Source organism: Macrobrachium nipponense, chromosome 4 (assembly GCF_015104395.2).
Source record: "Macrobrachium nipponense isolate FS-2020 chromosome 4, ASM1510439v2, whole genome shotgun sequence".
In the NCBI taxonomy this organism is placed as follows: Eukaryota; Metazoa; Arthropoda; class Malacostraca; order Decapoda; family Palaemonidae; genus Macrobrachium; species Macrobrachium nipponense.
Genome location: NC_061100.1, coordinates 94,138,673 through 94,151,194, shown reverse-complemented (window position 1 = coordinate 94,151,194; position 12,522 = coordinate 94,138,673). Strand labels below are relative to the sequence as shown.

The 12,522-nt window shown below is 48.5% G+C and overlaps 1 protein-coding gene across 1 annotated transcript in view; it reads right to left on the bottom strand.

Moving 5' to 3' along the window:
* Nucleotides 1-12,522, bottom strand: part of LOC135211029 (protein MMS22-like) — a 165,098-nt gene that overhangs the window by 114,266 nt on the left and 38,310 nt on the right. The gene's annotated exons all lie outside the window — the stretch shown is intronic.

Genomic DNA, 12,522 nt, shown 5'->3' with positions numbered 1-12,522 from the left:
GTGAGCTCCTCCTTGTTTTCTCACATACGCCAGAGCGGTGGTATTGTCGGAGTTTATCTGCACTACTCCGTCTCTGACTATGTGTTCGAAGCTCTTTAACGCTAGGTGAATTGCTAAGAGCTCCTTGCAATTTATGTGCCATGACACCTGCTCTTCCGACCAGGTGCCTGACACTTCTTTGGATCCTAAGGTTGCACCCCAACCTGTCTCCGACGCTTCTGAGAACAATATCAGGTTTGGGTTCCGTACTTCCAGGGACACTCCTTTGTTCTCTTCTAAAGGGGTTAACCACCACCTTAATTGATTCTTTACTTCTGTTGAGATTGGAAAAGTATCTGAGAGCTGTCCTGTCTTCCAATTCCAACTCCTTTTCAGGAAGAACTGTAGCGGACGGAGATGCAGTCTTCCTAGAGGAAAGAACTGTTCGAGTGAGGAAAGGGTCCCCAGAAGGCTCAACCATTCCCTCGCTGAACTGCGCTCCTTCCCTAAGAAGCTGGATACTGTGGTGCAACCTTTCTTTATTCTCTCTAGAGAAGGAAATACTCGAAAACCCAGAGAATCCATCCGAATCCCCAGATAAACCATGTTCTGGCTGGGGATCACCTGAGATTTCTCGAGGTTTACGATCAATCCTAATGACTTCGTCAGTTCCAAAGTCGTTGAAAGATCCTCCAAACACTGCTTTTGAGACCTGGCCCTGATGAGCCAGTCGTCCAGGTATAGGGAGATGTTTATCCACTTCAAGTGAAGGTGTCTTGCTACATTTTTCATCAAGTCTGTGAAGACTTGGGGAGCTGTGGACAGGCCGAAACACAGGGCCCTGAACTGATAGATACTTCCCTCCAACATGAAACGAAGGTACTTCCTCGACGAATGATGAATCGGGATGTGGAAATATGCGTCTTGAAGGTCTAAGGACGCCATCCAATCTCCTTGACGGAGTGCTGCAAGGACTGAAGCAGACGTTTCCATGCTGAACTTTTGTTTTTCTACGAATCTGTTCAGCGCACTTACATCCAGTACTGGTCTCCATCCCCCCGAAGCTTTCGCTACTAGAAACAAGCGATTGTAAAACCCCGGGGAGCTGTGATCCAGTACCAGCTCGATTGCTCTTTTGTCCCACATCTGCTCTACCATTTGACGAAGAGTATCCATCAGTACAGGGTCCCTGTAACTGGCGGACAGTTCCCTCGGTGTTGTTGTCAGGGGAGGGCTGTCCTTGAATGGGATATAATAACCCTTCTCGATGATCGACATCGACCAAGAGTCAGTTCCTATGTTTGCCCAGGCTTCCGCAAAGACTTGCAACCTGGCTCCTACAGGTGTTTGGAGAATCGTTTCTTCATTTCCCCTTCTTAAAGGGTCGGAAGGAAGATCTTCCCCTTTTTTCTTCCTTCTGGTGATCGATCTAGCTGGAGGGCCTCCTCGAAAGGGCTGCTGCTGAGCTGGACGAGCCCCTTTCTTTTCCTCATTGGCCACAGGTCTATTCTTCCTTGAAGACTGCCTAAGGAGATCTTGAGTGGCCTTCTCAGTTAGTGAATGTGCAATGTCTCTCACCAACTGAGAAGGGAATAAATGTTCTGAGAGAGGAGCGAACAACAAAGCAGACCTCTGCGAAGGAGAGACGGCCTTAGTGAGGTAAGCACTATAAACCGCCCTCTTCTTTAGCATTCCCGCACCAAAGAGGGAGCAGACTTCCGCCGATCCATCTTGAACAGCTTTATCAATGCATGTTAAGATACTATGCAAGGCTCCGGGGTTTAGATGTTCCGTTTCCTGGGACTTCTTAGCCAAAACCCCAAGGGACCAATCCAGGAAGTTAAATACTTCCAAGGTGTGGAAAAGTCCCTTGAGGAGATGGTCCATCTCCGAAAGACCCCATGTTGCTCTAGCCGAGTTCAAGGCGTGTCTCCTCGAGGAGTCTACAAGACTCGAGAAGTCTGATTCGCCCGAAATGGGCAGAGACAATCCCATATTCTCTCCCGTCTCATACCATATGCCTCTTCTACCCGTTAGTTTGGCAGGAGACATACAAAATACTGTCCTTCCTAACTCCTTTTTCGTCTTGATCCAGGAGTCAAGCGATTGTAGGGCCCTCTTCATGGATATGGCCGGTTTCATTTTCAGGAAGGACGAAGACTTGTGCGGTTTCGTGCTCGAAAAGAGTGAGCGTGGAGAAGGAGGAGCAGCTGGAGCCAACGAATCTCCATACTCTTCTAAAAGGAGAGAAGAAAGAACTTTATAATTCGAAAGCCCTTCTTTATTTGTAATCTCGTCTTCCAAAACGTCCTCTCAGTTAAGAGGATCGGAAGGAGAAGGCTCCCTTCTTTCGTCTGTCTCCTCCCTTGATTTCTTCCTCTCCGAAGAAGAAGCACTTCTAACAGGAGAGGGACTAAGAGTTATTCTCTCTCTATGCCTATCCTTAGGAGAGTCTTGGATAGTTTGAGCTTGGAGCCTGGACGACTCCTGGCGGTTGTCAGGCTCTTCTTGTAAAGAATGCGCCTGGCGCTTAGCAGGAGTATCTTGCTCAGAATACTCCTGGCGCCTGGGAGGCGCATCGTACTCGGAATACTCCTGGCGCCTGGCAGGCGCATCGCGCTCCGAATACTCCTGGAGCCTGGCAGGCGCATCGCGCTCCGAATACTCCTGGCGCCTGGTAGGCGCATTTCGCTTGGTAGACGCATTGTGCCTAGCAGGCGCTTCGCTCCTATCAGGTGCTTCCTCTCCTCTAGTTGGATCTTGGCGCTTGGTTGGCATTCTGGGCCTCGAACGATCAAGAGAATAATCAGGCTCTTTGCGCCTGAAAGACACTTTTCTACCCGTCATTACTTCGAAATCAACTTCACTATCAGGTGTTCTCTGGCGCCTACTTGGCGCCTGGCTTCTGGCTGGTGCCAGGCGCTTGGCAGGAGTTACTTCCTTTTCAACTTTTCGCCTGTCTGATGCTCCGCTCCCCCCAGAGATGGCCGCCTGTGCGACAACTCCCCTGGAAGGCTCGTTGCGCCTGACAGGAGATCTGTATCTAGATCTTTTTACAGGAAGCCTATCGTCCTTTCTACGAGCAGGCTCCTTGGAAAGTACTCCTACCAAAGATGCTGGTTGTTCCTGCATATTTATCAAAATCTTCCTGGTAGAGGATTCCTCCTCATTCGAAGCAGGAGAGGGAGATCTGGAAGGCGCTCGAGGCTCTCTTACCGTCCATGGATCTAACTCCTTCCTAGCCCTCTTTACTACCGAAGGCGCATCTTCTTCAGAGAAGCGCTCGGGGCTAGAGTTGAATTCAGGCTCTTTCCAATTCCTCTTCAGCGGACGGAAAGCTTTCGACTCCTTTCCATCCTCCCTTTCGGAGAAGGAGAACCTGAAGACGAAAAGCACTCTCGTAGGACGCTTTTCCTATAGCGGTCCCTGGCAGTCTGAGACGTAACAGATTCTGCCAAAGGGACGCCTGATCGTTGGGGATTCTCCACGACCTCCGTAAGGCTTTCGACTTTCCTTCTCCTCTGGGCCAGGGAGCTTGGAAGCGGTCTAGGCCTGGGAGCGTCGCAGAGACGATCAGACGCCCCCTCCACCACACTGGGGACACTTATATCACTCGAAAAATCACATTCACTTTGCTTACCTTCCAATGCTGCCATTTTTTCCTGCATTTTTTGAAGGGAAGCTCTGAGTTCTGCAATTTCCGAAGCAGAATCAGAGGGGTTAGCAACCTGTGATCGGGCTGATAAAGAATGAGAATAATTATAAGAAGAAGAAGCTACAGAACTAGATAGAAGTTCACGAGATCTAGATTTACTACGGCTTTTGTAAACCGCCTTCCTCTCTCTATCTTTCTCTAACTTCTTCAAGTAAGAAGTTAGATTCTTCCATTCTTGAGCACTGTCTTTCACACTCATTACATGTGTTCTCAATCGAACACTCAACTACTCTACATCCACGGCATGCAGTGTGAGGATCTACCGAAGCCTTCGGAATCCTTACCTTACAGCCCTCATTCACACACACTCTGAAACTAACACTAGAGTCAGACATATTCAAGAAAAATCCAAAGCCAAGTCCAAAAACAATTCCACGATAGCGAATGCCAAACAACGATCCAAGTACGTCACCAAAAATCAGTCGAAAGATGATCAAAAGCGTTGAAAAAAGAATTCCAGTCAGGAGGTAGTAACAACAATGTTGACACCACCGGCGACAGAGAAAATCTGATAGAAAACGGGAATGGTTCCTAGTCCTGCCACCCAGAGCGGGGCGGTAGATCACCTAACCTACCTGTAGCGAGTGCCGCGAAATTTGAATTTCTGTCGGGGACGACGGAGTCGATAGCTAAGTATATATCTGACAGGTAAGTTGAATGTATGAAACCTGGAGTTTTCTGTTGTGTCGGGAGGCAAACAGTTCCACGACTGGACGCCCCCACAGGTTGAAGAGCCTTTCCGCCACGTCTGGGTGAAGAGACCACTAGGTTCCTATCACCTGATTTTGACGACTGAGCTTGTCTGCCACTACGTTCCTCTTCCCTGGAATGTAGCGGGCTGATAGCACCTGCAACGTCAACTGATGCAACGGGAGGGACACTAGGCCCCCCTGTTTGTTGACATACGCCACTACAGTGGTGTTGTCGCTTATCAACACCACTGAGTTTCCCACCAGACGATCTTGAAACTCCTTGAGCTCCGGAGGAGGAGGAGGCGGAGGAGTGCGAAGAGGCACTCCTCTTACGAGGTTCCTGTCGTCCAGCCACCAGGCTAGGTCCTGCCTCACCTCCTCTGTGAGAGACACGGGGAAGAAAGGAGGGTTTCTTGCCTTTGACCAACACTCCTTTAGTCTCCATTGAAGAGACCGCAGGTGAAGACGCAGGTGAAGACGCCCGTGAAGGACTAACTTCTCGAGAGACGACAGGTGACCGATCACGACCTGCCACTGCTGAGCTGGCTGCTCCTGTAGGGACAGGAACCGTCGTGCTGCCTCCCTGAACCTGCTGATCCGCAAGTCTGTGGGGAAGACTCGCCCTGCTACCGTATCGATCAGCATGCCCAGGTACTTCATCCTCTGCTTGGGCTCAAGATCTGACTTCTCGTAATGTACTACGATCCCTAGATTGCGCCAGAATTCGAGGAGTCGATCTCTGTCCTGTAGCAACTGTGAGCGGGGGCTCGCCAGGACTAACCAATCGTCGAGATACCTCAGAAGACGTATCCCTACCAAGTGGGCCCAAGCCGACAACAGCGTGAACACCTGTGGGGCGGTAGAGAGACCAAAACAAAGTGCCCTGAACTGGTACACCGTCCCTTCGAGGATGAAGCGGAAGTACTTCCTGGAGGATTGATGGATGGGTATTTGGAAATATGCGTCCTTCAGATCCACAGAAAGCATGAAGTTGTTCTCCCTGATGGAATCGAGCACTGACCGTGCTGTTTCCATCGTGAACCAAGTCTGACGAACGAATCGGTTCAAGGGAGAGAGATCTATCACTGGGCGCTAGCCCCCCCTGAGGACTTCTCCACCAGGAAAAGTCGACTGTAGAAGCCCGGCGACTGATCCCATACGATCTCCACCGCTCCTTTGCTCAGCATGGCTTCTACTTCCTGCTGAAGCGCCACGTCCTTGGCCGAACCAGGAACATACGTCTGTAGATGACCTTACCTTACCTTACCTTACCTTACCTTACAGTTCGTTCGGGTTGCCCCAGGTCCCTCAGTGTGAGGCGCCTCTAATGTCTACCAGAGAGTTGCTAGTACATCTTCCGGTATATTTTGCATCTTCCAATCTTGGATGGTCTGGGATGCAGTTTAGATATTTGTCGAGCTTATTCTTAAACACATCTACGCTCACTCCTGATATATTCCTCAGATGAGCTGGCAACGCATTGAATAGACGCTGCATTATCGATGCTGGTGCGTAGTGGATTAATGTCCTGTGTGCTTTCCTTATTTTTCCTGGTATAGTTTTGGGCACTATTAATCTACCTCTGCTTGCTCTTTCTGATATTTTTAGTTCCATGATATTTTCTGTTATTCCTTCTATCTGTTTCCATGCCTGAATTATCATGTAGCGTTCTCTTCTCCTTTCTAGACTATATAATTTTAAGGATTGTAGTCTTTCCCAGTAGTCTAGGTCCTTAACTTCTTCTATTCTAGCTGTAAAGGACCTTTGTACACTCTCTATTTGTGCAATATCCTTTTGATAGTGTGGGTACCATATCATATTGCAATATTCAAGTGGACTACGAACATATGTTTTATAAAGCATAATCATGTGTTCAGCTTTTCTTGTTTTGAAGTGCCGTAACAACATTCCCATTTTTGCTTTACATTTTGCCAACAGAATTGCTATTTCATCATTGCAATAACATGTTCCTATTTCATCATCACACCAAGGTCTTTAACTGCTTCCTTATTTGTGATTGTCTCATTATTAGGTCCCCTATATGCATATAGCTTTCCTTCTCTGTCTCCATAATTTATTGATTCAAATTTATCAGAGTTAAATACCATCCTATTTACCTCTGCCCAATCATATACTTTGTTAAGGTCTCTTTGTAGAGCGTTCCTATCTTCATCACAAGTAATTTCTCTACTTATTCTTGTGTCATCAGCGAAACTACTCACTACCGAATCCTTAACATTACTGTCTATGTCTTCAATCATAATAACAAACAATATTGCAGCTAGCACCGTACCTTGTGGCACACCGGATATTACCTTGGTTTCATCCGATTTCTCATCGTTTGCAATAACTATCTGTTTTCTGTTGTGTAAAAATTCTTTTAACCATCTTCCTACTTTATCTACGATATTGTGTTTTCTAATTTTCTTTGCTAATATATTATGGTCTACTTTGTCAAAGGCTTTTGCAAAGTCTAGATAAACCACATCTGTTTCATTTCCGCTTTTCATATTTTTGAATATGTTCTCACGGTGGACTAACAGTTGGGTTTGTGTACTTTTTCCGGGTACGAAACCGTGTTGTCCTATATTAAACAAATTATTTTTTATTAAATGTTTCATAATATTTTTCTTCATTACCCTTTCATACACTTTCATAATATGTGATGTTAGACTCAGGCCTATAATTACTTGCCTCTAGTCTTGATCCACTTTTGAAAGTAGGGGTGATATATGCTAATTTGTGCTCATCATAAATCTTGCCTGTATCTACACTTTGTCTTAATAATATTGCAAGTGGCTTTGCGATAGAATGAACTACTTTCTTTAACAAAATAGCAGGGACTCCATCCGGCCCTGCAGCAGCTCCATTTTTAATTTCATTAATTGCCTGCACAATATCAGCTTCATTAATTTCTATGTCAGCTAAATATTCACTATTTTCTTCCCTTACTTCTATATCATTATCTTCATTATCTATTCTAGGGGTGAATTCTCTCTTATATCGTTCTGCCAGTATGTTGCAAATTTCCTTTTTTTCATTCGTTAATCTCCCTTCAATTCTCAGAGGGCCTATTTCTATTCTTCTTTTATTCATCTTCTTCGCATATGAGAATAATAGTTTGGGGTTTTGCTTGATATTTAATAGGGTTTTTTCTTCCAAGTCCCGTTTTTCATTTTCTTTTGATTGTATAATCTTTTGTTCTGCATTTTCTATCTTACTTTTTAGTTCTATAACTTTCCATGCATTTTTTTCTTTTGCAAGACCTTTTTTCCACTTTCTGATTTTCTGGAACAAGATCCTTCTGTCTCTTGGTATGCATGAATGATTTTTACTTTTCTTCTTCGGTATATATTTTTCCACTATTTTCTCCAATATTTTATATAATATCTCCGTATTTACCCTTATGTCATCACTTACGAAAATGTTATCCCAATCTTTGTTTAATTCTTCATTAATTTCTGACCATTTTATATTTTTACTGTAGAAGTTGTATTTTCCATATCCTTCCCACTTTTTCATTTCTTGCTTATCTCTATTTTCACTTGCTTTGGAATGAACTGTTAATTCTATGACATTATGGTCTGAAATACTCGCATTATAAACTATTATTTCTTTAACATAATTCATCTCGTTCACAAATACTAGGTCTAAAGTATTTTCCTTTCTTGTTGGCAGGTGATTTATTTGTTGAATGTTGTATTCTAGTAGCATATCTAATAGCTTTTCAAATTGCCTCTTATCTTCTGCACTACTATTACTCTCTTTTTTATATGTATAAGTACAACCACAATCTCCTATTCGTTCTTTCCATTCTACGAAAGGAAAGTTGAAGTCACCAGATAGGAGAATAGTCCAGTCCTTGTGATTTCTACATATATCATCCAATTTTTCAATTATTAAGTCAAACTCTTTAGTATTAGGAGGTCTATATATTACTATGTTCATCAATTTTTCAGATTCAAATTCTACCGCTATTAGTTCACATTCTGAGTTACTATATTTCTCATATATTTTTCCTTGTTTTTTGTCTTTCCCATGGACCGGGTTGGAGGTGAGGGGTGGCCGAGACTCGAAGGCTAGTGAATATCCCTCCTGAAGGGCGTTCACTATCCAGGTCTTGGCTAGGTCGCTACCAAGTTGCCCAATGGCTCGCCAGGCAACCCCCCCCCCCTCCTTCCGGCAGCAGGTGAGGGGGAACGCCGTCCCTAGCGTTTCCCTCCTCTATTCAACTTCTTCTTCCCGGCTCCTCCTCGAGAGGAGGAGGGCTGGGAGAAGGGCTGGTTGCGGTCGCTCCTTACAGTCGAAGTCGAAGGCAGAGTCTTTCCTCTTGGCTTCGACGAAGCAATCGTCTTAGCCACAGAGGAAGCGCTAGCTAAACTCTTGGGCTTATCCGCAGTTGTTCGAGGTGGCCCACCCACCTTCGAGACTGCCGGGTGGACTAGACGGTCAGTGTCCTCAGTGCGCCGTTGTTCCACCGCAGGGTCCAGCAACTCTCTGGGGAAGAGAGAGGAGGATGCACCGGTCCGTTGCGAAGAACCAAGTCCGCCTCTCGCCCAGGCGCCCTGGTTACTCGAGTGAGGACAGCGTCCCTACGCCGAAGAACCAGGTTGGCCCACAGGTTAGCCGTCTGGCGGGCCAGGTAGGAGATAGCCCTACCTCCAGACTGGCACAGTCTCACAAAAGCCGGGTCCCCTTTAGGAGTGATGTTTCCCGAGGAGGCCGCGGCTTTAGACACTGTGAGGGACCACAGGTCTATCCAGGAGACTGCTTAGAATGCTGCCATGGCGGTAGATTCCAAACCAAGTGCCTCTTGTTGCGAGAACCAGAGGTTCTCTGACAGGAGCTGCTGTAAAGACACCCCCGGAGTTAGCCTAGCTAGCTCCGGGTTAACCTGTTTGGGCGGCAGTGGGGTCCTCTGATGGCACGTAAAAACGCCTCTGTCGTGGTAGAGGTGGGGGAAGGAGCTTGGACGACCTGCCGGACCGAAGCGAACTCTCCTGTCCAGAGACGTGAGCGTCCACCTGGCTCAGCATACTGTCAGCCAAGGTTGATTGCGGCAGACCCACCGTCACCCTGGGTTCCTTTTTGGGTCCCTAGAATGACTCCAAACCTGATGTAGGCTCGGAAGGTGGGAGCGGCGATCCTTCCCCGAGGTCGTTGTGCTGACGAATCAGCGCAATAACCTCAGCAAATGACCTCTGGATCTCGGGAGTTACTACATCCTGCGGAAACGGACCGTCATGCCCGTCCAGCAAGAACACCTCCCGAGACCCTCCTCCTTCCACAGGAGGAACCACAACAGACCCCTCCAGGTCTCCTCCTGCCACTTGCACGTACGATCTGGTCGGTCCTAGGACCGTGCCAGGTTCGTAGGGTATCGTGGCGGGATCGCAAGGAGTGTGCCCCTCTCGATCACTCCTGATCGCCTCACTCTTTCCGGTGTAGCCTGAGGAAATTGAAGGGATAGGAGAGGTAGACCTGACGCTCCCCCCTCACCCACCGGCAGAACCAGTGTGCTGGGGGGCTGCAGGTGATCGCCAACCCGCAGTGGCGATTGAGCTGCAGGCCTGGTTGAGCGGCTGGACCGAGAACAGCGGCGACGGTCCCGAGCGTCAGAAGAGCTGCTGCTGGTCCCTCTCTCCGCCAGGTCCCGGTAGGAGCAGCGGTCAGGGGACCGGCAGAGTCCGCTGTTGCGTTGGGAACGAGGCCTGTCCTCACAGCGCGTCACACCGCTTGAACCAGCCGAGGCTGGTCCAGGCGACCGAGGGGACCGTTTCCTCACCTTAGCCCACAGCCGGTCTGGGACCGTCGCGTCAACCCTGGGTACCGGCGGCTCGCCACAAGAGCGATCGCTGGCCTGGTGGGAGTTACCTGGGCGACTCCCGCCAGTCTTCCGCTCCGTGCCTGGATCCTGGCGCCAAGCGGACTCGGTTGCCTGGGTCTTGGCTGCATGGTCACCTGCGGGCGACTGTACACTCGGTACCTCTCGCGAACGAGAGGCCGAGACGGTACCTGGCGTCGAGGCAGAACCTCTGGCGCCAGGTGAGGAGGTACTGGTGTTAGCCAGTTCCCATTCTTCTTCTTCCTTGCGGAAGGAGACGGGCCACGTTCCTGAAGGAACAGGAGGACCAGTGGAAGTCCCAACCGTCCCACCGGGTTGGGACGGACCCTTAGAAGTCTAAGAGCGAGCCTACTTATGGGGAGAGGAGGCTACCTTCTTCTTCTTCGTCTGTGGGGCCTTAGAAGTCGAAGACGACGATGACACCTTCCTCTTCTTTTTCTTCTTCTTCATCAGCTTCCTCAGGACCACCGTCAGGTCTTCCATCAAGGACGGAGCTGGGGCAGTTGCCGAAGCAACAGGGCCTGGCTGCACCTGTCCGGAAGGACCTGGGGTGGGGGCAGTAACACCATGGGCAGGAACGACAGCGGCAGGAAGTGGTACTGGAGCGGCAGCGATCACAGGAACAGGAGGCGGGGCAGGAACCAGCGGCATCCTCTGTACTGGAGGCAGGTCTAATGGTGAGCTCTTGGGACACCGGATGTCAGGGGCAGGAGCAAGAGCGGCAAAACCAGGAGGCGGCGTCACGGTAAACCTCTTAAAATCCGGCAGCGGCGCCTGAACAGCAGCTGTCGGGGTCACCATGGCTGAGTGTAGACCAGGTGCGGCATAGCATTGTAGCCAGGCGTGCATACCGTCGTGGTCGTGGTCGGGCCATGAGTTACCGGCCTGGTTCCTCTCGCCAGATGACTAAGCAGCCCCTGAACACTCAGTGTCCCCTGGAGCCCCATCGAGTACCAGACCCGGCCGAGATCGTCCCCCCTGGCAGGCAAATCTGAGGAAGAAAGGGTAGTCGGGTAGTAAGGGAAGGGGAGGGGGGGGGACAGTTCCCACCCCGAGCGAACGGAAGACCCCGAATACAACTGCACGTTGGGATACCTAGCCCCCTCCTCCACACTCGACCGATCAAAAGAGGAGAAGGAGCGAGAAATCCCCCCCCCCCAAGGGGAAGGAGTCATACGAGGGAGCTGAGATGGAGGTAAAAAAGAAGACGACGTGTCCGTAACCACGAGAGTAACAGGAGATCCCTCCAATGACTCCCTGGCCGGCTTACGCGGCTTCTTCCTCCCTCCATAGCGCTCCCACTGCTCCTCCGACCAAACAATACACACATTACATGGTTCGGTGCGAGAGCGTTTTCGCCCTCTGCACCGAGTGCAAAATTCATGAGGATCTACCTCGACAGAGGACCGAAAGGCCCCAAACTTACGGCCCTCCACACCAGGGCACAATCTGCGGCTGATTGGGGGGCGAGGGGGTCTCTCCGGCTCTCGGGAATCCATAATAAATCACAATTCACGATAGTATAAATACAAAACATCACCGTACTTACGTTAGCTTTGCACATGCACACTAGTAAGAGAAAAAGAGAAAAAATCTTCACAATATGAATAAAACCAAGCATACGACATATACAGCGGGCAGAGAGGCGAGCAACACGTCTATCCACCAGCGTGGCCGAAAGCAAAGTGACTCCTCTCCTCGCAGTCGAGCTGACCGCCAACTGCCGGACAAGTAGTTAACTACTGAACCCCCTTGCTCGAAGCTTACGACCGGTTCAGCTGCCGCTAAGTACCTTCCTATTGTTAAAGGACCGAGGGTTTGTATACGTATCGGAACAAACAGACAATTCAAGCACAGATGTTATGATATCAGTGTGAGAAGGTTAACTGGAAATATGGTGGTAAATGCTGTAGGCAGGGGAAAGAGCCCTCCAGCTACGAGCCCATTTCTATTCTATTGAACTATACTTGAACTTAAATGCACTCAAAATCAAGTCAACAAATCACAGAGCCTGACAGGGCTTTTAAGTAACACTTTGCATTCTTTGTTTGGTTGTTTTATGTGAGAAAATTGACAATAACATTTATTTTTGGTCAATGAATTGTCCAAAATTTTGAAAAAATGCTCCTACCCAATATTCAGTGATTGGTTTACCCTTACTAACATTTACACTATCAAGGGTAAGAAGATTTGTCATTTTCATCCACATAATAATTCAACACAATTACTATTGTTACATTTTAGCATACAGACACCATTCTACACATGAACATTCAACTTACAACATTCAG